The sequence below is a fragment of the Zalophus californianus genome, chromosome 16 (genome assembly GCF_009762305.2).
Source record: "Zalophus californianus isolate mZalCal1 chromosome 16, mZalCal1.pri.v2, whole genome shotgun sequence".
In the NCBI taxonomy this organism is placed as follows: Eukaryota; Metazoa; Chordata; class Mammalia; order Carnivora; family Otariidae; genus Zalophus; species Zalophus californianus.
In genome coordinates this window covers 39,458,518-39,482,223 of record NC_045610.1, presented here as the reverse complement: position 1 = coordinate 39,482,223, position 23,706 = coordinate 39,458,518, and the positions used below count along the sequence as shown (strand labels likewise).

Here is a 23,706-nt window from a genome sequence, read left to right as displayed (position 1 = left end):
GCAAAGAGAAAATCCTGTTAACGTGAAAACACTAAAGTATTGGAAAAGTGGGGGAAGGTGTACAGAAATAGTCAACTGCAGTAAATCAGTTTCAGAATCAGTAACAGTTCAAAGTAGTGCTTCATAACACAGCCAGTGATCAATAATCTGTGAGACAGTAATACTTTAGATTTCACACTGTTTTCGTGACTTCACTCACCAAAACTGTTTCACAGGAACTTGCTGTTTCTATGGAGCTGTTCATCTTAGAATGTAAATCAGCTCCATGTCAGAGCCAGCATGACTTCCTTGGGGATTTTTTGGCTAGTAACAGCCACAAGATTTCCAAGAACTAAGAACTAGGATCCTACACTTGGCCTCTACAACACTGTAAGACATGCACTATTTGGTTCATGACTGCCAAGCAATTCACAGCAACCAAGGAGCAGCTGCAAACACCTCATTTCCAGATGCCTTACAGACTGGTAGTAAAAGGTACAGCCATTTTTCTTTTCTGGGCCTTAGGGATCCATAATACAAGAAGGAGAAGAGAATGTGCCTTTTCATATTATCAAAGTTAAAAACAAACTTCAAATCACAGCTTTTAATATCTCCAAAAATGATGCTGCATAAATCCAAGGCAGATAATTAGTACATCTGTTTTCAAAGCCTGAGTCAATTTTACACTTCAAAAAAAATTTAACAGATTCTTGGATTTAGACAGTGAAATGATGCAGAGAGTAGCTCAATGTTCATAACTAATACTTCCTCCCCACCCACACAGGCCAGGAACCAAGCAACCAAGCAATGAGTCTAGAAGTGCTGGCTAAAAAAAAATGGGAGTCACACAAGGCCAAAGTTATTAACATCAGTCAGCTTTTCACCAGAGAAGAGAGGAGTTAACCAGATGAAGGACACACACTCTAATTTAGAAATCCAGACCAATGCCGGACAGACTAAAACACAGTCTGAATACAAAAGCAGTATTAGGTGGAGCCGGAGGAGTTTGCCTCAGAGACTTGGGAGTAATAAAGGTTTAGAAGACCCTTCTAAAACAGTTTCCAAACTTGCCTGAAGATAAAACCCATCTTAGGGTATCTGTTTAAAACACACACGCATGGGGCGCCTGGGTGGCTCAATCGTTAAGCGTCTGCCTTCAGCTCGCGTCATGATCCCAGGGTCCTGGGATTGAGCCCCGCATCGGGCTCCCTGCTCGGCGGGAAACCTGCTTCTCCCTCTCCCACTCCCCCTGCTTGTGTTCCCTCTCTCACTGTGTCTCTGTCAAATAAATAAATAAAATCTTAAACACACACACACACACACACACACACACACACACGCATGCATGCCTGGGTCCTAATCTAGACCTACTAAAATCAGCAATCTGGGGTGCTGGGTGACTCAATCGTTAAGCGTCTGTCTTCGGCTCAGGTCATGATCCCAGGGTCCTGGGCTCGAGCCCCGCATCGGGCTCCCTGCTCAGCGGGAAGCCTGCTTCTCCCTCTCCCACTCCCCCTGCTTGTGCTCCCTCTCTCGCTGTGTCTCTGTCAAATAAATAAATAAAATCTTAAAAAAAAAAAATCAGAAATCTTCCAGCAAAGAGATCTATATATTCAACAAGCACCTTAAGTAATTCTCGGTCTTAGGGAAGTCTGAAAAACAGTGTTCTGAAGGAGTATTAGTACTCAATTACACCAACACTATTGTGACTGAATGGAGAGCAGCAAGGAAAAGCTGATGAATATGCTGGTTAAACATAAATGTGTGGAGGGCATTTATCAGTGTTCCCTCATGAAACGCCATTAAAATGACAGCAAAGGGATGTTTTTAAAGGCATAAGCCTTAAAAAACAAAGTAAATGGAAAACGATGCAACAGCAGAAAGATGTCAACAAAATTTTGGAAGCTGGAAGGCACATGCACTAGTGACAAGTAACCTTGCAGAAAGGAAAAAGTTAAACGCTTGCAGCAGAAAGTAAATTCCCACCACAGAAAACTCAGAAAAAGCTCAGAAACTGAAGGCACCTCTGAACAACGGGGGGTCAGAGGGGCTAGAACAGCAGAACTGATTGAAAGTCTATGTAAGAAAGAGATCCCCTCTTTCCCTTGCCCGTGCTGCCAGGCAGAGGGCCTCTGAACCAAGTAAGCAGTTACAGCCTAGGGCAGGAGTACCATACTGAAAATAGGGAGATAAGTGAACCTCTATCTACTCAACGATGAGACCTCTTTCCTTCCCCAGCTCTGTTCCCCCACTTGGCTCCAAAACACCTGCTGCTGGGCTTGTCTTTCTCTAGCAGGAGACTACAGGAGTCCTCTCCAAGGAAAATGACCAGCTGCCAATACAATCTACGGTGAATGCCTACCACTTAATGAGCCAGGGCTCCACACTCAGAGCTTGTAAGTGCCTCATTCTCAAAAGTAAACAGACAGCCAAAAATTACCAGATATTTGAAGAAAATCTCTAACAGAAAAGACAGGAATCAAAGTAAACAAAACCGAATTCCTAACAACGTGTAAAAATACTTATATATAAATTCTGAGAACAAAAAGAGCTCCTGGAAATTTAGAACATCAATAGCAAATACTAAAAGTACAATAGAAGAGCTGGAAGAAAAAACTCAGAATATCTGAAAACTGAATGAGAAAACAAAAAGACAAAATCACGAGGAAAAAAAAAATTAAGAGGACCAGTGTAGGAATTTCACCATCTGGATAACAGGGGTTCCCAGAAAGACAAAGGAAAGAACTATCAAAGAATACATTATCAAAAATATAATAAAAGAAAATTTCCCAGGACAGATCGAAATACACTTCAGACTGAAAAGGCTCACTGAATGCCAAACATGATGAATTTTAGAATAGTCACACAAAGGTACACAGTCACATATCATTGTATTTCAGAATACCTGGGGTAAAGACAACACCTTAAAATCTTTCAAAGAAAAAATAAATTCCAGGGGTGCCTGGGTGGCTCAGTCGTTAAGCATCTGCCTTCGGCTGAGGTCATGATCCTGGGATAGAGCCCCGCATCAGGCTCCCTGTTCGGCAGGAAGCCTGCTTCTCCCTCTCCCAGTCCCCCTGTTTGTGTTCCCTCTCTTGCTGTGTCTCTGTCAAATAAATAAAATCTTAAAAAAACAACAACAACAAATTCCATACAAGAATCCAGAATCAGAGTAACATCAAACTTCACAATACTACTATTAAGTTAGACCACAAAATGAGGCTTAAAATTTCCAAAGAAATGCCATCTCCAATATAACATTTTATATCTAGTCAAACTTCCAACCAGGGTGTGGGCAGAAACATGCAAGGCCCCCCAAAATGCACCCCCTCCAATGGAACCCTTTTTCATAAAGACTCCAAAAGAGGGTCCACTAAAGTATTTGTACTGAAGAGAGATTTATACTTTGCCAGAGTTTAGGGATGAATCAGCGATTGATACTCAATAAATCAAGCAGAAGGAAGGAAGAAAAAAAGAAAAAGAATGGTGATTATTATATTTAAAGGGAAAATGTGTAAGGAAATACAGTATAATCACAGTACAGACAGTCATTATATTGGACGTCAATTTTTCTTCTTTAGGCTATATTTACCTCTACCCTCTTTCTGGCTCATGGTGGACAGAAGGGGAGACTGAAAACCTGGGAACTACATTGCCCAGAATGCTCTTTCAATGGGGTTGTGGTTTTGTTTTGTTTTGTTTTTTTAAAGATTTTATTTATTTATTTGACAGAGAGAGACACAGCGAGAGAGGGAACATAAGCAGGGGGAATGGGAGAGGGAGAAGCAGGCTTCCCGCCGAGCGGGGTGCCCTATGCGGGGCTCGATTCCAGGACCCTGGGATCATGACCTGAGCCGAAGGCAGATGCTTAACGACTGAGCCACCCAGGCGCCCCGGGCTTGTGGTTTAACTTCCATCAGTACAGAGTCATTCATTCAAGACCTAGAAGATGTAAGGAAGGTATGTGCCATTATTGCTCTTCTAATAGCAATAAGCAGGTGTGTGGCCTCTAACAGATGACAGACATGTGGTTTGTTTTGGTTTTTTTTAAAGATTTTATTTATTTGAGAGAGAGAGAATGAGAGAGAGAGAGCACGAGAGGGCAGAGGGTCAGAGGGAGAAGCAGACTCCCCGCCGAGCAGGGAGCCTGATGTGGGACTCGATCCCGGGACTCCAGGATCATGACCTGAGCCGAAGGCAGTCGCTTAACCAACTGAGCCACCCAGACGCCCCAGTCATGTGGTTTTGCAAGTTTCCAATATTCTACAAATTGCCTGCTTTGGTGTTTAAGATAGCAAAGATTATTAATAGTAGCAGTTTCTTTGGAATCCCTGCAAGGTGGCATTCCCATGACCTTCCACTGATTTTGTAAGCATCTAATATCCTCTTTGAAATATCAAGAATGGTTTGTTTTTCTGATTGAACCCTGACATATAAAAACATACAAAATATTGATTTAATCAAAACTGTATTAGGATAGCAGGAAGGGGGGCGCCTGGGTGGCTCAGTTGGTTAAGCGACTGCCTTCGGCTCAGGTCATGATCCTGGAGTCCCGGGATCGAGTCCCGCATCGGGCTCCCTGCTCGGCGGGGAGTCTGCTTCTCCCTCTAACCCTCCCCCCTCTCATGTGCTCTCTCTCTCTCTCATTCTCACTCTCTCAAAATAAATAAATAAATCTTAAAAAAAAAGGATAGCAGGAAGGGTTGAGGGTAGCTAGCAGTATAAGAATGCAAAATCAGAGGCACCTGGCTGGCTCAGTTGGTAGAGCATGTGACTCTCGAACTCAGGGTTAAGTCTGAGCCTCACATTGGGTGTAGAGATTACTTAAAAATAAAAATAAAAAAAAATCTTTGGGGCACCTGGGTGGCTCAGTCAGGCATCCCACTCTTGATTTCAGTTTGGGTCATGATTTCAGGGGTCGTGGGATCAAGCCCTGTGTTGAGCTCCACGCTCGGTGGGTAGTCTGCTTCTCCCACTGTCCCTCTGCCCTTCCCCCCACCCCACTCCGCTTGCACATGTGTGTGCACACTTTCTTGCTATATATAAAATAAATACGTGATCTTTTAAAAAAATCTTCAAAAAAATGCAAAATCATCTTCCATAGCAGAAATTCAACAGATAATATCTAAGACTGGAAAAAACAAGAAATAACAGTATAAGCATACTGTATAAGCATACTATAAGCATACTATGTAAAAATATGGAAATAATATGCATCAGGAAAAAAACCACTGAAGTATTAAAAGTGACTGAGGACAGTTAAGGAAAGATGGAGCAGCTGTTCTTTTAATTGTAAGTCTTCTAGTACTATTGAATGTTTAAATTATGTATTCTTACTATGAAAATTAAAAAATCCAAACATTTAATTACTAAAAACCAAAAAATCCTAACATTGTATAAGCAAAACCAAACTTCAGACTGACCAAAATTTCAAAACATAAGGTCTGTAATGGATCTGTTACCAATGTAATTAAGAACAGCAGAAAATCCCAAACCAACCAAAATAATTAAAAGGCCATTATGCTTAATTCTAGAACCTGCATCTCAGATTCAACTCTAATGAAAGCAGGCTGCCTAATGTGACCTCAATCTCTGCCACAGCCTGGTTGTCACCTAAAAATGTTCACCACCGCAGAGTTTACCACATGTCAGATATGTGAGGAACTTCCAGGCCACTATAAGAAATCATGACCAAGGGGCACCTGGGTGGCTCAGTCATTAAGCGTCTGCCTTCGGCTCAGGTCATGATCCCAAGGGTCCTGGGATCCAGCCCCGCATCGGGCTCCCTGCTCTGCAGGAGGCCTGCTTCTCCCTCTCCCACTCCCTTTGCTTGTGTTCCCTTTCTCGCTGTGCCTCTCTTTGTCAAATAATAAATAAAAATCTTAAAAAAAGAAATCATGACCAAAATTAATTTCAAAAGTAGGCACAAAAACAGAAGGACAGATCTTAAAATCAATTACCTTAGCTCCTTTTTTAGGTTTTGTTTTCGATTTAACACAATTAACTGAAAAACAAAAACAACCAACATCTGTGGTCAAAATATCTCTAGAAGTTCCAAGAAACTGTTTTAAAGAAACTTAATTAGATTAAAAGGCTGCTTACAAGGGAGGCTGAAACCTAGTCACTGATGACAAAAAACGGCTCTTCTCACTGTAGGGTAGCCATGTCTCATGTGACCAGGCCTCAGCTTCCATGTGCCAGCCTTCATTCCACACGCCCCAGACAGACAAGTGAAAAAGCCTATACAGAGAACAGTCAGAAGGCAAATCCAGTGATGACAGTCTCCACTAGAAAAGGCCTGAAAGAAAACTTAAACAGATGCTCCATAAAATGTCGATCCAGACTTCACATGGAGAGAGGTGTCACGCCTCATTTCAAAGATAATATATTAAGTCCCAACTCACCACAGATAATCTAATAACAAAGCTGTCACTTTCATTGTTGAGGAGTCTCTTCTCCCGCTCTAATGCCCTTAAGCCATCAGATACACAGACGCTTCTTGCTGAAATGCTAGAAAAATTTGCACATTTTCATTCCTTGCTCGCTAGTGTTGGGCTGCTAAACCAAGATTCTACTTTAAGTTATGAAAACAGGGCAAGCTCATCCAATTACACAGGAAAGGTACTAAATCAAACAGGACCATCTGGGCTTTGAGCAAGAGTACTGTGATTTCTGAACAGAAGTCAATACACTTGCAGTTAAAAATGCTTTCATATATTCAGAGTTATAATGACCCCTTGGGCTACTGATTCATTTGTACGTCCAACAAGAGTTATGCATCATGTTAAGACATACGGCCTAGATAATGGGTACGACAGAGTATTATATTCACCAGTTCATAATGTGAACATCTGTGCTCTCTCTCTGGCCCTATGAGGCTTACAAAAAACAGTCAATATTCTCAAGAAGTAAATAGGTTTTCTGTTCCTAAATAGCAGGTGTGGGAAACTAACCATCTCATCATCCCCCATAATCTGACAAGACTGGGTGCTTGCTGGACCTAAGAGAAATCAAGACTAAAAGAAAAGCCTTTATCCAAAAAAGTTTTTTTTTCTCCATTTTTTAAAAATTAACATACATTGTTTCAGGGGTACAGGTCTGTGATTCACCAGTCTTACACAATTCACAGCGCTCACCATAGCACATGCGCCTCCCAGTGTCCATCACTCAGCCACCCCAAAAAGGTTCTTACAGAAAACATGTTCCATTGTACAAGCATCAGATTTCTTTACGACACAGATGATTTCAGCATCAACACTAGTAAATTAATATCTGTGAAAAAAACTGACAAAAAAAAAAATCTCTCCTACAAACCATAAGAGATTCTTAATTTCAGGAAACAAACTGAGGGCTGCTGGAGGGGAGGGGAGGGGAGTGGGGGGATGGAGTGGCTGGGTGATGGACATTGGGGAGGGGATGTTGTGGTGAGTGCTATGTGTTAAGACTGATGAACCACAGGCCTGTACCCCTGAAACCAATACTACATTATATGTTAATTTTAAAAAAATCTCTCCTGTAAAGACTGGGCTCAAAATCCACTGTTACTTATGTGGTTTTTTTTGGAGACCTCCCATCCCTGAAGCCTTACCTCCTACCTCTCTGCTTCTCACTCCTCAAGCTCCAGACACACTGGAACTTACTTCCTTCAATTCTTCAAAACAGCCATGTTCTTTCCCTCCTCAGGACCTTCACCTACGCCATTCTCTCCATCTGCAACACTCTTTGGTCTGCCCCTCATCCTTTAGGTTTCAGCCTTAAAAGTCAATTCCTTAAGGACATTCCCTCTTTGCACTGTTTCTCAATCAACCTGGTTAGGCTTCCCATTAGCTGTTTCCACAGGATTTACAGCAGCAGTAATTTATTATTGTTTAACGGATGTCTTACCCACCAGACCATACAGCTGCATGAGTGCAAGAGCTGAGTCAGTTCTGTTCACTGATGAAGCACAGTGCTTGTCACACAGTAGGAGCTCAAAAGTTCTTGGCAAATAAATGAGCAACAGGGCTAAAAACACATCAGCTTTGGCAATTCTACTTATAATTTACCCTACAGATACAGTCACGCATGCTAAGAGCCAAATTTATATGGTTATTCACTGGAGCATAATTGGTAATAGCATAAGACTGGAAATATTTAAAATGTCTACCAGTATAAGGCAGGTGCCAAAATCTCCTTACTGCTTATATGGAATGACTGCCAAAATAAGTTTTTAAAAATGCAGATAGTACTGGGGCGCCTGGGTGGCTCAGTAGTTAAGCATCTGCCTTCGGCTCAGGTCATGATCCTGGGGTCCTGGGATCGAGCCCTGCATCGGGCTCCCTGCTCAGCGGGAAGCCTGCTTCTCACCTCTCCCACTCCCCCTGATAGTACTAACAGCGTGCTACATTTGTTTACAAGAAAAAGCAAGATACATACACAGACACACACACACACACACACACACTTTATATGTTTATGTCATCTCTGGAAAGGATCTTAAGAAACTGAACACATCAGCTGCCCCTGGGAGGATAAACTGGACTGATGAATACACAAGCAGAAAAGACAGACTATTCAGTGTACATTCTTCTTTAATTTTCAAATTTTGAACCATGGGAATGTATTATCTACTTAAAAAATAAAATTTGCCAGGGGCACTTGGCTGCTCAGTTGGAAGGGTGTGCAACTCTTGATCGCAGGGTTGTGAGTTCGAGCCCACGTTGGGTGTAGAGATTACTAAAAATAAGATTAAGCTTCTTAAACAATAAATAAAGAAATAAATTTTGCTAAAGACAGTCCTATCCTTATTTCTAAGACAGTGATGGAGGTTAAACGACTTTGTGATCCTGACTGCTAGCTGAGCACTGGGAGGCAGAAGTGGACGGAAGGAAAACTCACTTATCCACAAATCTCAGATAGCCTGTCCCATACTAGATTATACTTCTTTAGAAGAAAATTTCCACCTTTTTTTGCAACTAACGGTCCCAATTTGGACATATGGAGAATGTTTTCATGGTCAGAAGGGATTATTGGGGGGGGCATCTGGGGGGCTCAGTCGTTCAGCATCTGCCTTCGGCTCGGGTCATGATCCCAGGGTCCTGGGATTGAGCCCTGCATCAGGCTCCCTGCTCAGCGGGAAGGCTGCTTCTCCCTCTCCCACTCCCCCTGCTTGTGTTCCTTCTCTCACTGTGTCTCTCTGTCAAATAAGTAAAATCTTAAAAAAAAGAAGTGATTATTGGGAGAAAAAAGAGATTACTGAATTCAGCATTTTTATATGCTTAGAAAGTAGGTCAACGAATTTGTACTGAAGAAATATTATAAATACTGACTAAGAACAAATTATTTTCACCAGAGAGCCTCAAAATCTAAATGGAGCTTAATCTGAATCCACAAAGTTCAAAAAACGAAAAAATTTTTTTGAAAACCAATAAGAAAGGTGACACGGAAATCAATATACATTCCTTAGATATACAGATCTGCCAAACTTCAAGACATTCTTCAGTAAAGAAATATCTGAGACAAGATTAAACACAACTCCAAATAATCCTGTTTGTTACCACAATCAAAGCCCTGGATCAGAGTCAAAACCTCTAAATCTGAACCTGTTAGTTTCCCAAACCTGCATATGGGGAACAGAATAGTGTGGGCTAACGATGGCAGGAAGAAGCTATATCCAGGGCCACGAGACAGACAATTTGTTTTGGAGTTATCTCCAATGTTACAAGGGCCACTGCCATTGACTGCAAGAAATGATCTTCATAATCCATCCCAAGACCTACTGGAGACAAAGTTATCTTCAACCAAGTATCCCCTAAAAAACAAAAGGGTATTTACTAAGTAGAACACACTGAAAAGGCACTTACTAAGTAGAACCAAGTACTCAGTATAGCCATTCTAAATTGTTATAACTTTGCCATGTTATACGGCAAGTTAGAAGCCAATTCCTGGCTCTCAAACTTGATAACTTACTTGCCTCCAAATGCTCTTTCTGCATGTTAAGCCAAAATCTTAAGAGATCTAAGACTGACACAGACCCTAGCAAATTAATCACCTGTTTTCCCTACTAGTACTGTTTTTCTCCATAAAGTTTTTTTTTAAAGTAGGCTCCACACCCAGCGCAGACCCCAACGCAAGGCTCAAACTCACAACCCTGAGATCAAGAGTTGGACACTCAACCCCACTGAGCCACCCAGGCACCCCTCTCCGTAAGTTCTATTCAGCATTTTAAAATACCACTCTCTATAGGGCACCTGGACGGCTCAGCCAGTTAAGTGTTCGACTCTTGATTTTGGCTCAGGTCATAATCTCAAGGTTATGAGATTGAGCCCCCCACATCGGGCTCGGTGCTCAGTGTGGAGGCTGTTTAACATTCTCTCTCCCTCTGCCCCTCCCCACTCGTGCACTCTAAAAATAAAAAATAAAATAAAATACCCCTCTATAATAATACCAAGAAGTGCTCGTGAGTTTAGCCTGTGGCTCCCTAGGCTAAAAGACTTGGGAGTGAGAGTGGAACAAAAAAATGTGGGAAATTCTTTCTCTCTCTTTTCCTCAGTGCCCTGGACTTTGAAAGCTAGGCAGAGGCAATGATTCTGCATTTAATCAGCAGATGAATAAGAAACAGGTTTGAATTTAGAAAAAGCATAAAGGAGTGCAAGAACATTCAGAAAAGAGTACTGCCTCTATTTCCTTGCAGAGCAGCTCTCAGGATCTGCCAATGAACCTCATTTTGACATGGAACACCCCATTTACTCTAATCCGGGGCATATCCCTCAAGAGACAGTCCATCAACCGGAACTCTGCCAACTTCTGCTCGGGAGTTGTGTGGAGAACAGTAGCAACAAGAGCCTACTTTGGGAAGGAGATCAACAATCACACTCGAGAAGAAAAGAAGTTATTTGGCAAAGGGAAGCATGTTGCCAAAATGTTAGTCACAGCTTAAGGTCCCAGTTTGTGTCTCTGCAACTATTCTTTGCTCTGACAGAATCCATTCTCTGGCCCAGAAAACGCGGCTCAGCTTCTGTCACCCTCCCCATTTGAAGCAGTAAAGAATCCTTTCACTCTGGGGATATCAAACTGTGACACAGACAACAGGTCCACCAGAGACTAAAAAGGAGGGGGAAATGTGTAATTTGCCATTTTCCACCTAGGACTGGCTCAAATAAAGCACTGGAAAAACGTGACAGGATAGGAAAAATGGAAAATCATATGTTAAAGCAGGCTATACCAAAAGCCTGCCCAGACCTCTGAGCCCCCATAACTTATTTCCAAACCCTCTGAAAAACAAACCAAAAAGAGATCCTGTGATTGAAATAACAGCAAAATATTACGCAGGTTTTTATGCCCAAGTAAGTGTATGGTATATACTTTATAGCCTGAAGCTCCTCCTGCTCTTACTGGGGCTAGGAGGAAGACTAGGGTGTGTTGAAACAGCCTGAACCAGCGGCCCATGATTTTCAGAATCACTTCAGAGCAACAGAAAAACAGACTCAAGTACACTAGGTTATGCTCCCAAAGAGGTCAAGAAAGAACATCTGACAAATTTCTCCATAGGAACAGGACTTCACTCTTCCCTTCTTAAAAGCCATTAATGAAACCTGAAAATTCCACTGTTCTTACCACCTTCCACCTTCCCCTGCATTTCACCTTTGTGCTGACATCACATAACTAATCAGTACCAACTGAAGTAAACACTATTCTGATATCAAGTATGAGGCAGAATTGGAAACTGCCCCCTCCTAAGCAAATCCACGTCAGAACTGAGAAATGCCAAAACTTTCAGGAACACTTCTTCTAAGCTAAATTAAGTAAGTTCACCTATGGGCAAAGTGTTTAGAATATTATGCCCAAAGAAAAAGTTGGAATAGTCAAGATTTCAATATATTAACAATAAAGCAACTAAAACTGTCCACAAGCACACTGCTTCCCCACCACCTGGCAATGAGGCCAACGTGCCTGGGCCAAAGCAAAAGACTCAACTGTCTAGCATACTATTTTTCAGCGAATTCTCAGAGCTCATGAGGAAAGTCAGTGTTTGTCAAAAGTAAAATAACAGTGAATTCTCTCACATTCTTCATCAATCAACCTCATTCAGCCCCAGCTCTAACTTCCCTATCTCCATCTGGATGGTAGTCAATACAATGTAACACAATAATATGAAATTTGGGGCTACTAAAAGTTGGCTTTGAGAAAAGTTAAAAAACTGGACATGTATCAAATCAAAATCAACTATTCCCTGGCAGAACATATGCAGCAAGACTGAGAAGAAACTAAGAAACACACATCTTCTAAATATCAATACCTCAATCATGTTCTCAGAGATGGCTTCTTTGCAACCACTTTAAAGGTCCCATTTAGTTAACACAATCTTTTAGAAGCAGAGAGGAACCAAACCTGTCCTTCAAAGGGGAAAAAAAAAAATGAGACACTTTAATGACTTGCCTCAAAGTTACTTAGTAAATCCATAGGTATGCTAGAAGAGTCCTTATTCCCTGAGGTTCTCTTTTGGTTTGTAAGAGGAGAAAAAAGTCAGTAAAAACATTCAGGAAGTCATCGAGAAAAGAGTAAGGCAAAAACACCATGAAAAAGGAGGTGGATCCTGGGGAGGGGGGGGGAGTCCAAAGCAGATTATTCAAATCCCTTTAAAAATATGAATTCCAGTACACACCAGCTTCTTCCAGCTCCTCACCCAGTGTTCTAAGAATTTTTTCTTTTTTAAGATTTTTATTTATTTATTTGAGAGAGAGAGAGAGAGAATGAGAGAGAGAGAGAGCATGAAAGAGGGTAGGGTCAGAGGGAGAAGCAGACTCCCTGCTGAGCAGGGACCCCGATGTGGGACTCGATCCCGGGACTCCAGGATCATGACCGGAGCTGAAGGCAGTCGCTTGACCAACTGAGCCACCCAGGTGGCCAAGAATTTTCTTTCTTGATCAGTAACTCAACACCACACACTGCCCACGTCTACGACTTTAAGATTTCCATCTTCCCTCACTTTACACCACTCCAAACTGAACCCTCAACTCTAGGTTGCTCCCATGAGCACCTCAATTCTGATTCCCTCAAGTGTAAGCAATTTCCCGAATCATCCTCTGAGCCATTGGTTTTCACTCAACTCAATCCCCAAAACGTCAACAGTGGCCTCCTCACTCAGAGCATCCTGTTAATTACCTGTTCACAACAGGTCCTCCCTCCCCACCTCCCTTTTTGCGCACGGTTACTTGTCCCTCACTCCGAGTTACCGTCTTACTCACCTTACCCAACCCTTCAGGATCCCTTATTTCCTGTCTCTCAATAACCTTCCTTCCCATTTTCAGTCAGTGCTCGCCCTACACCAATTCCCGACCACTCCTCCCCACTTAGATTCCCATCGCCCCACTCCAGGCTCTTCAGATCCAGCCCCCGTTCCATTCCCCCCCAAACCCCGCCCCCAGGACCCCTCTCTCCCTCAGGCCCCTCCCCCCATATCCCCCCTCTCTCTCTTCAAGCCCCGCCCCAATTCCCCCCTCCCCCGGCTCTCCCACTCAGGTCTGCAGATCATCTCAGCGACGTACCCAGCCTCTTCTGCCTCTTTCCGACCTGGCCGCAGCAGCCCCGGGAGCGAATCCTCCCCCACCTCCGCTCTGGCTTCGTCCCGTCCTGCTCGCTCCCCGGCAAGCGCCCTTTCTCGCCGCCGCCGCCCCTTTTGCCAACCCGGAAATGGATCTGCTCCCACCGTCCCCAGCGTCCGCGAACAAAATGGAGGCGGGGGAAAGAGGAGGAGGGAACAGGGAGCGAAGAGAACTACACGCATGCGCTCCTGGAAAGCCCGCCCCCTGCCGGCGCACATAAAGGCGGAAGCCGTAGGGTAGCTGCCATCTTGGGAAGGTCGCGAGACTTCCGCCTTCCTTTGAAAGCAGGGTTTGCAACTTTGGCTGCAATTGGAGTCGTCCGCGAAGACTTAAGTAGATAGCGAAGCCTAGAGATTCTGATTTAATTGGTCTGGGGTATGGCCTAGGCATCGAGGCTTTTAAAATTGCGCCGGTGAGGGGCACCTGAGGGGCTCAGTCGTTAAGCGTCTGCCTTCGCCCCGCGTCGGGCTCCCTGCTCAGCGGGGAGCCTGCTTCTCCCTCTCCCTCTGCCGCTCCTCCTGCTTGTGTTCTCCCACTCTCTCTGTCAAATAAATGAATAAAATCTTTAAAAAAAAATAAAATTGCGCAGGTGTACATAACGTGTTGCCGAGGCGGAAAATGATTGAGCTAGAGTCTTGAATATACCTTTTCCGTCTTCATTTTGCCGCGCGCGCGCACACATCCACCCTATAAATGTCCTTCTCTAATTTCGAGTCAGCGAAGGACATGCCTCAGTCAACCTTGCAAGGCCCAGTAGTCAAGCTCCTGTTGTCATGGCAACAGAGAGGCAGGCCCTTGCTAACATGTCATTCTTAACATCATCTTAGCTACCTGACCCAAACACCCGTCTCTTTCGCGGGCCGTGGGGGTTCCCTAGTTTCCAAGGCTGGAGGATGGTGCTACGGATTCCTCCAGCTGCTTGGGTTCGGGAGAGGAATCCTGTGCCCTCCCTGGTGGGGCTGCTATTGACTCCTTCCCAGCTGAGTAAGGATCTCTCCCTAGTCCACTCAAAAGAGTTCTTTTCCACTATAGCTAATCCCATTGCCTATATCCTCAAAATGCTCTTTGCGTCTTTCACCCTTCCTTGAGTTGAATCCAAAGTAAGGGGACAGGATTGGGATTTAGTTCTCACTACTCACTAGCTGTGTGCCCTTGGGTTTCAGCTACCCTATCTGTAAAATGGGGCTAATAGTGCCTGTCTCGACTGTTTCATAGGGTTGTTGGAGGGCTCAAATCAACGAATGGGAATACGCGATAAACCATAAGTTGTTTAATTTTTGTTTTCCTTCTGTTCTGCCATGAATAGTGCTGGGCAGCACCCACTAGTCAGTGTCACAGCGTTCATTGAGAATTTGCTGAGGGCTAGGCACCATCAGATGGTTACAGAGGTGACTAAGAGCCTCCCTTCTCAGGGCACTCACTGTGTGGTGGGCAGACTGGCATGTAAACAGCTAGCTGAGATACAAGTCACCATGTAATTAGGGCCATGGGGACATATGTGCTGTGAGAGGTCAGACAGGGAGTGATTAACTCCTGCTGAAGAATGGGAGAAGGTTTTGTAAGTGGTTTTGAACTTGAGGGATGAGTAGAATTTTATTACCGATCAGAGAAGGCAGGGAACACATTCCAGGCATAGGGATCAGTGGGTGCAAAGGTAAAGATTTTCAGGTATGTAGTTCTGCATGTCTAAAGGTGGGGTGATTGGGTCAGGGAGATGGTAGACCCAAACTCCCAGTTCTTCAACTTCATGTCCATTCTGTCTCCTCCTTGCTCACCATATACTGTGTGGATCTGCTTTCTATCACTACAGTGCACCAAGTGGCTCCTCAAGGCCTTTGTACTGGCTCTACTCTGCCCCTTCCTCATTTTTCAAGTCTTCATTCAAATGTCCCTCCTCAGAGGCATTCCCTGCCCACTGTAGCTAACGTAAGCTTCCCCCATTCTCTGTAACATCACTCTATGATAAAAGCAGCCACTGGGGTGGAATACAGGGACATCTCACCTGGAGAACTAGGTGTGGGCTTCATGAAGAAAGTGACATCTAAGTGAGGCCTGATGGGATAATAAGAATTGGGCAGGGGCAGAAGAGAAAGAAAAGCATTCCAGAGTAGAGGGAAGGTATGTGCAAAACAAGAAGAATCATGGCACATTCCAAAAACTGAAAGCATTTTGATGTGCTGGAGCTCGAGCTAGAGCTTATGAGAAAGGCAAACTTATGAGAAATTAGGTCAAAGAAGTCATCATAACATCTGACATTTAATTAACATCATGTTACCATGTAACATTGGCATAACTTCACATGTCATAACTCATTTAATCTTCACAATGACTTTCTGAGGTAGCTTTAATACCCCCATTTTACAAATGAAGAAATTGAGACACAGTATGGTTAACCATCCTGCCCAAAATCACATACCTGTAAAATAGCAGACCTGTCTCCAGAGTCTGCTGTTAATGCCCATACCAAGTGATCCTGCATTGTCATTTGTGATGTGATTTCCCAAAATGGTGAAAGACTCTTGGTAAAGTTCTGAACAACACAAAACAACACAGTAGTGTAGTCATAAAAAAGAGATGTTATATTAAGTTTGTGCAAAAATATTCCATGCTTGTACTTTCCCTTCTTGATAATATGACAGGCCAAGTACCTGGGAGACCTCCCAAAAAACAACAAAAGAATAATGATGAAAAAGTGAGGAATATTGGCAAAACGAAGTAAACAAAGGCAGGGTTTCTAGAAAGAGGTGAGTAGAACACTGAGGCAGGTTTTTGCTCCGAGGACATTTGCCTGACTAGGTGAACCTGAGCTTTTGTCAGTGTCTCATGGAAAAGGAAACACCTCAGATCCTCCTCAACAGGGGAATTTTAACAAAAGATTCTCCTTCATAAAGATGGGACCCCCCAAAGAAATACAAGGGTCTATTTCTGGTAAGGGTGAACCAGAAATAAGCCTGTCTCCTCCTCCCTTGGGTATAGGGTTAATGGAGAAATAGATTATAGGCTTAGATAGGTTTTTTAAAATAAGATTTTATTTATTTGACAGAGAGAGACTCAGCGAGAGCAGGAACATAAGCAGGGGGAGTGGGAGAGGGAGAAGCAGGCTTCCCGCTGAGCAGGGAGCCCGATGCAGGGCTCGATCCCAGGACCCCAGGATCATGACCTGAGCCAAAGGCAGAGGCTTAATGACTGAGCCACCCAGGCGCCCCATTAGATAGGTTTTTTTAATACATGGATTTTTCACATGGAATGTCCAATCGGACATTGAAAGCCACGTGGAACCCCAGATAATTCTTGGTTGTGTGGATCCGTTCCTTGCATTGCAGCACTCTAACATCCCTGACCCCTGCTTACCAAATACCTATAGCACATCCTTATCGTGATAAACAAAAAAGCCTCCACAAATTTCCAAAATGCCCCTGTGGAAAATCACTGCCCCAAGGCACACTATCAAGTTGACAGGAGCCAATTTATGAAGCACTTTATTATCTGTTGTGAAAAGTTAGATTTTATCTTCTGGGTGAGAGGGAAATCATTGAAAGGTTGAAGCAGAGAAGTGCCATGACACCTTTTGCCTTCTAGAAAAATCCTTCTGACTGCAGGATGGAGGATAGATTAGATGGGGCCAGACTTAAGGCAGAAACACCTGTTGGGGGGCTGCTGTGGACACCTAAGTGAAAGATGATGGTTGCCTGTGCTGAGTGGCAGCTGGGCACCAGCTGGACACAAAGGCTTTGGAGGCAAGGCTGCCTGTCTCCAGAGCCAAAAGGCTCAAGTTTCAGTTCTCCCCACTACAAAATGGGTCAGACTTTGAGCAAGTTATGCAACCTCTATCACCCTCAGGCTTCTCATCTATGAAATGGAGAGAAGACTGGATGGAATGTGCCCAAAGTGTGTACACACTTGGAAAGCACCCACGAATCTTAGTCATGATCATTATTAGGTCTGAGCAGTAGAGATGGAGAGAAGTAATTCCAGAGATATTTAAGAAATGGAATGTGAGGGCCAAGGACAGGGAGGAGCCAAAGATGACTCCCAAGTTTCTGGCTAAACTCCTGTGTGCATGTGGTACTAACACTTAGCTGCTTAGCTTAGAGAGGCCAGGGCTGTGAATGAGCCTGAGGAGGCTGGTGAGGAGGGAGGAAGGAGAGGTCCAGTAGGTCACCACATGTTTGGGTCTGGAACTTAGAAGAGCAATCCTAGCAATTTAGGACTCCTAAACTGTGGTAGCTCCTCTCCAAAGATGGCCCCTACCAACCCAGGACTCCTTGTATTCATTGAATCTGGGCTGACCTGTGACAACCTCTAATGCAGCAGAAGTCATGCTGTACCAGGTCCAGGACTAAGCTTTAAGAAGATGCAGCAGCTTCTACTCTTGCTTTTGGGACCCCCTAATCTCTCATGTGAGAAATCAGCTACTCTGCTGCAGATATCATCTGGAGAGAGAAACTTTGACATGGAGAAAGAGAGGTCTAGCCATCCCAGCATTCCAGTCATTGCCACCAGAGTGTGAGACAAGCAAACCAGCCATCTTGGATGTTCCAGCTCCGGTGACCTTCTGACTGCAGCCACATGAGACACCCCAAGTAAGACAGCAGAACTGTCCAGCCGAGCCCCCATCAACCTGGAGGATCATGAGAAGTTATAAGCCACTAAGTTTAGAATAGTTGGTTAGGCAGCGGTAGTTCCCTAAACAGAATGAAATGGATGAACTCTAAGCCCAGTTGTAGAGTGAGAAGAGAAGAGCCAAGGCACCCCACATGCAAGGACCAAGCTGAGGGAGAAGGCTTACAAGGGAGACGGAGATAAACAGGACGGAGGGAAATCCTGAGAGCATGGTGTCTTGGAAGTGGTGATAAGTGCTCGGGAAGGAAGAGTGGTCAAAAATGTCAAATGCCAGCGAAAGAACAGTTAGATAAGTATGGTAACATGGGAATCAGTGACCTTGACAAGAACAGTTTCAGTGAGTCCTGAGGGCGGACACCAGATGCAGTTGGTTGAAGAATGAAAAAGCAACAAAACCAAACAGACTGGAGTTACGGTTTTGGTTTTTGTTTTTTCAGAATTACGCCTATTGGGGGCACTTGGGTGGCTCAGTCCGTTAAGCGTCTGCCTTTGGCTCAGGTCATGATTCCAGGGCCCTGGGATCAAGCCCCGCATCGGGCTCCCTGCTCAGTGGGGAGTCTGCTTCTCCCCCTCCTTCCCACTCGTGCTCTCTCTGGCTATCTCTGTCTCTCTTAAATAAATAAATAAATAAATAAATAAATAAATAAATAAATAAATAAATAATAAAATATTTTTTAAAAAGAGAGAACTACACCTATTGACCTGGGTGAATCTCACAGGCATAATGTTGAAAGGGGAAAGTTGCTGAACATTATACCTGGGAGGACAGTATTTATATAAAGTTTTAAAACATGTGATTATTAAAAACTCTTAAAACTCAATAATAAAAAGACAAATAACCCAATTAAGCCATGGGTAAAGGATCTTGAAGTGGATTGAACAGTGTCCCCCCGCCCCCAACAAATTCACGCTCACCTGGAGCCTCAGAAGTTGACCTTATTTGGAAATAGGTCTTTGCAGATAAAATTAGTTAAATTGAAATCAAGTGGATCAAAATGAGGTGAAGTGGATTAGGGTGGGCCCTAAATCCAATGACTGGTGTCCTTACAAGTAGAGGAGAGGACTCAGACACACACAGGGGAGAACACCATGTGAAGACAGAGGCAGAGATCGCAAGGATGTGTGTACAAGTCAAGCAGATAAAGTTCACATAACTGGAAACCATGTTACTCACTTTAAAGTGGACAGTTGAGCAGGTTTTAGTGTTTTGTGCAACCATCACCACTAATTCCAGCACATTTTCATCACCCCAAAAAGAAACCCTATACCCATTAATAGCCTCTCCCAATTCTGTCTTCCTCCCATCTCCTGGTAATCACTAATCCACTCTCTGTCCCCTTGCAACCACTAATCCACTGTCCATCTCTGTGGCTTTGCCCATGCTGGACATTTCCTATAAATAGGACTCATACAACATGTGGACCTTTGTGCCTGTCTTCTTCTACTTAGCATAATGTTTTCAAGGTGCGTCCATGTTGGAGCATGGATCAGCACTTCATTCCTTTTTTCTGGCCAAATAACACTTCATTTTATGGATATACCACATTCCAGTTTATCCAGTCATCAGTTGGTGGACACTGAGTTGTTTCCTCTTTTTGGCTATTACAAATAATGCTGCTATGAACACTCTTGTACAATTTCTTTTTGAGGTGATGAACATGTTCTAAATTTGACTGTGGCGATGGTCACACAACTCTGTGGTTATGCTCAAAGCCATTGAACTGTACACTTTAAATAGTGTTTATGAAGTATCTCTCAATAAAATTGTGACTCCCCAGAACGCAAAAACTATATTGTTTTGAGATGTCTATGTACACAGTAAACGTTTATGGAAACACATGGAAATGATACCACACTCAGGAAAGCGGTTGTCTCTGGGGAGAAAGGAAGGGGATGTGATTGGGGACAGGCATCAGGGGCCTCAGCGGCAGGGTACGGCTTTATCTCTTAAGCTAGATGGTGGAGATATGGGTGTTCATTATATTAGTCTTTAAATTTTTTGCACGATTGAGAAGTTACACATACATTTAAAATACAGGAATGAATGATTGGAATAAACAGGATATTTGCAACATGCAAAAATCACCACATACTAACAACAAAGAGAGAAAAAAAAATGTATCTTGTTCATGGTGAGATCTGTTAATCCCTCCTTGACAAACTCAGCCATAACTAATGTGATCCAAACTGGCATTATTTACAGCCTGGTATAATGTTATTAACAGCATCACCTATATTCTCCTCTAAAATATTTAAGGTCCAGAAAACCCTTAGGATGAACTATGCGGTCCAATTAGGGAGCCACTAACCACATGTAGCTATTGAACAATTACAATGTGACTAGTCCAAATTGACATCTGCTGCAAGTATAAAATGAACGCCAGGTTTCAGACTTACCACAAAAAAAGTAAAAGATCTCATTAGTGTTTTTATTATCGATTATATGTTGAAATAATATTGTTTTGTATATGTTGAGTTAAATAGAATGTATTATTGAAATTAATTCGTCTGTTTCTTCTTGCTTTTTAAGTGTGACTATTAGAAAAATGTAAATTACATTTGAGGGGATGAAAGTACAAGTGAACAAGAACATGGGGAAACAATCAGACAAGTCAAGAATTTGGGACAATTTTACAAGACATTTCTCCTAGACTTCGATAAGTCAATGTTGTTGGAAAAAAAGAAAAGCAAAGGAGCTATTCTAGATTAAAAGAGACAAAAGAGATAGAAGAACCCAATGTAGTGCATAGGCCCTGATTGGATCAGGATTTCTTTTCTTTCTTTCTTTCTTTTTTAAGGTGTAATTTTTTAAAAGTAATCTCTAGCCCCGATGTAGGGCTTGAACTCAAGACCTCAAGATCAAGAGCAAGAGTCATATGCTCTACTGACTAAGCCAGCCAGGTGCCCCTCTTCTTTTAAGTTTTAAAAAAGATATTTTTGAGGGGCACCTGGGTGGCTCAGTCGTTAAGCATCTGCCTTAGGCTTGGGTCATGATCCCAGGGTCCTGGGATCGAGCCCCACATCGGGCTCCCTGCTCGGCAGCCTGCTTCTCCCTCCCCGACTCCCCCTGCTTGTGTTCCCTCTCTGGCTGTGTCTCTCTCTGTCAAATAAATAAAATCTTTAAAAAATAAATAAAAAGATATTTTTGAGACAACCTGGGAAAATCAAATAGAGACGTGATATTGTAGAATTATTACTGGCTTTCTTAGGTGTGATAATGCTGTGGTGGATATGCAGGAAATTGTTCTTACTCTTAGGATATTCTCGCTGAGGTTTTTAGGAGTGAAATGATAGTTTGCAACTTACTTTCGAATAGCTTAACAAAAGAAAAAGTGTGTGTGTGTGTAAAGAGAGAAAGGGGAGTAAAAGAGGGAAAGAGTCAACAAAACCAAATTTAGCAAAATGGTAATTATAGAATCTAGAAGGCTTTAAGGATATTCACTGTACTAATCTTTAAATTTTTCTGTGTTTGAGTTGATTTATGATGAAAAAGTTGGGGAAACAAGACAAAATAAAAAAAGAATGAATGGGAGACGACGTGGAGACAATCCAGAAGTTGGCCCTGAACTGGAAGTGAGAGAGGGGACAGTAGCTGGAACAGGCATGTAGGATCAAGGAAAGTGTTTTTTTAAAATGGGGAGTTGAGGGGCGCCTGGGTGGCTCAGTCGTTAAGCGTCTGCCTTCGGCTCAGGTCATGATCTCGGAGTCCTGGGATGGAGCCCCGCATCGGGCTCCCTGCTCAGCTGGGGAGCTTCCTCCCTCGCCCTCTGTCTATGGCTCTGCCTACTTGTGCACTCTCTCTCCGTGTCAAATAAATAAATAAAATTAAAAAAAAAGAAAGAGGAGAGTGAAAGATACAAATGGCAAGTCAGGGATGGTCAACCTTCTGACTCATGCCGTGGGGATTCAATAAGAGAGATTCAGTATTCCCCCAAGAAATACTCTACCCTCCTCTATCCCCAAGTGTGAAGAGAAAGCAAGTAATCTTAGTGGTGACACCTAGTGGATTCAAAGGGCACTGCTTAAATTCTCCCCTCTGCTCTCTATCCGCCTTATCAGGAGGGCATTTTACTATGCTTGTCCTCTGACCACTCCAAATCATTTGCACCCTTTTGTTCATTGCTAGAGCAGCCTAGGATGTGCAATGGTACCAAGTAAGTTCGTCCTCTCCCCACACAGCCCACAGAGCCTTTGACCACGTCTCATGTCTTGGCCACTCTCCACACAGGGAGGCAGAACTCAGGCGGAATGCAGGAAGGGACAAGAAAGGATAGTCTCCCCACGCCCCCCCAACTATAGTCAGGTGACCACTGCAGTCTGGTGAGTGCAAGCTGGACATTTCTTAGTTATTCAAGCTTGTGGGGATTGTGCAGACCTTAAACTGGGTTTAAGTCAGAATAACTGGGTTCAAATTCTTGCTAGCTATGAGACTTGGCCTCTCTGTGCATCTGATGAGAAATTCCTCGTGACCTCAGTTCTCATCTGGAAAGTGAGACTGATAGAGTCAACCTCTTTGTTGAGAGGACTAAACGAGAGAACGCACGTAAAGCCAAGCATAGTGGGTGGTAAAGGACACCCTTCCAAATGTCAATTCTCATCATCACCCCTGAAAGGGAGCAGAGGACTGATGGGTCTGAAGATGGCCAAGATGGGGCTAAGGGGAATAACCCATACCACTTTCCCTGCCCTCCCAGGGGTAGAGGAGCAGGGACAGAAAGGAACGACCGCTATGATCCTGCCCCAGGGCATGGAGTCCTCCAGAGTGGGACCAGCACCCTTTGAGGAGGGCAGAACCTGTCCAGCCCCCCCACATCTGGCTCCCCTCATGAACAGTCCACAGGGCAGGGGCGGCTCCCAGTGCTGAGCAGTGTCTCCCAGTGCCTCATCCCTGACTTCCCACTTCCACACTTTGGCCATCAAACCTGCTTTAAGTCCTGGGTCATCTCTTTCAAGAAGCTTTCTTTTACTGTCCCCCACCTCCTATCCCCAGACCAGTAGTGAATCTCTTTGGCTCAATTCCTAGAGGGCTTGTCAGCTTGTGTCTTGTCTGGACTTACAGCTCCTATTTCAACCAACCTAATTTATTCATTCAGCAAGTATGTATTGAATGCCTTCTCTGTGCCAGGTACTGTTCTAGGCTCTGGATAGAGAACAAGACATCCATGGAGCTGAGACCTAACATTCTTGTAGGAACAGAGGCACGAAGAAAAAACAGAGAAGTATATATGATGTCGGGGGTGATGAGTACCTTGAAGACAATACAGGGGGGTAGGGGACAGAGAGGGAGGGGTGGGTGAGATGGGGTCAGCGTGGTCAGGGAAGGCTCAGGAGAGAGCAAAGGTGATTCCCTGAGACAGGAATGGGTGTTAGAGGAGTTTGGGAACGGTAAAGCAGTCAATGTGACTGTTGGAGGGGTGAGTGAGAGGAGATGGGGTAGGAGAGGGGGTCAGAGAGGGAGGACTTTGATTTTTAATGTGTTATTGGAAACAGAAGTGTTATGATCTGAATTGTTCTAGTTGAG

At 43.6% G+C, this 23,706-nt stretch overlaps 1 protein-coding gene across 2 annotated transcripts in view; it reads right to left on the bottom strand.

Annotated features, from left to right (window-relative positions):
- Positions 1 to 14,092, bottom strand: part of WIPF2 (WAS/WASL interacting protein family member 2) — a 50,415-nt gene extending 36,323 nt beyond the window's left edge. The window contains exon 1 of one of the 2 annotated variants that reach the window (XM_027626151.2): positions 13,506 to 14,092. The gene's annotated coding sequence lies outside the window, so the exon portion shown is untranslated. Of the gene's footprint in view, positions 1 to 13,205; positions 13,413 to 13,505 lie in introns of those variants that run through there. The other variant, XM_027626152.2, reaches the window with a different exon arrangement.
- Between the last annotated feature and the right edge of the window lie 9,614 nt (positions 14,093 to 23,706).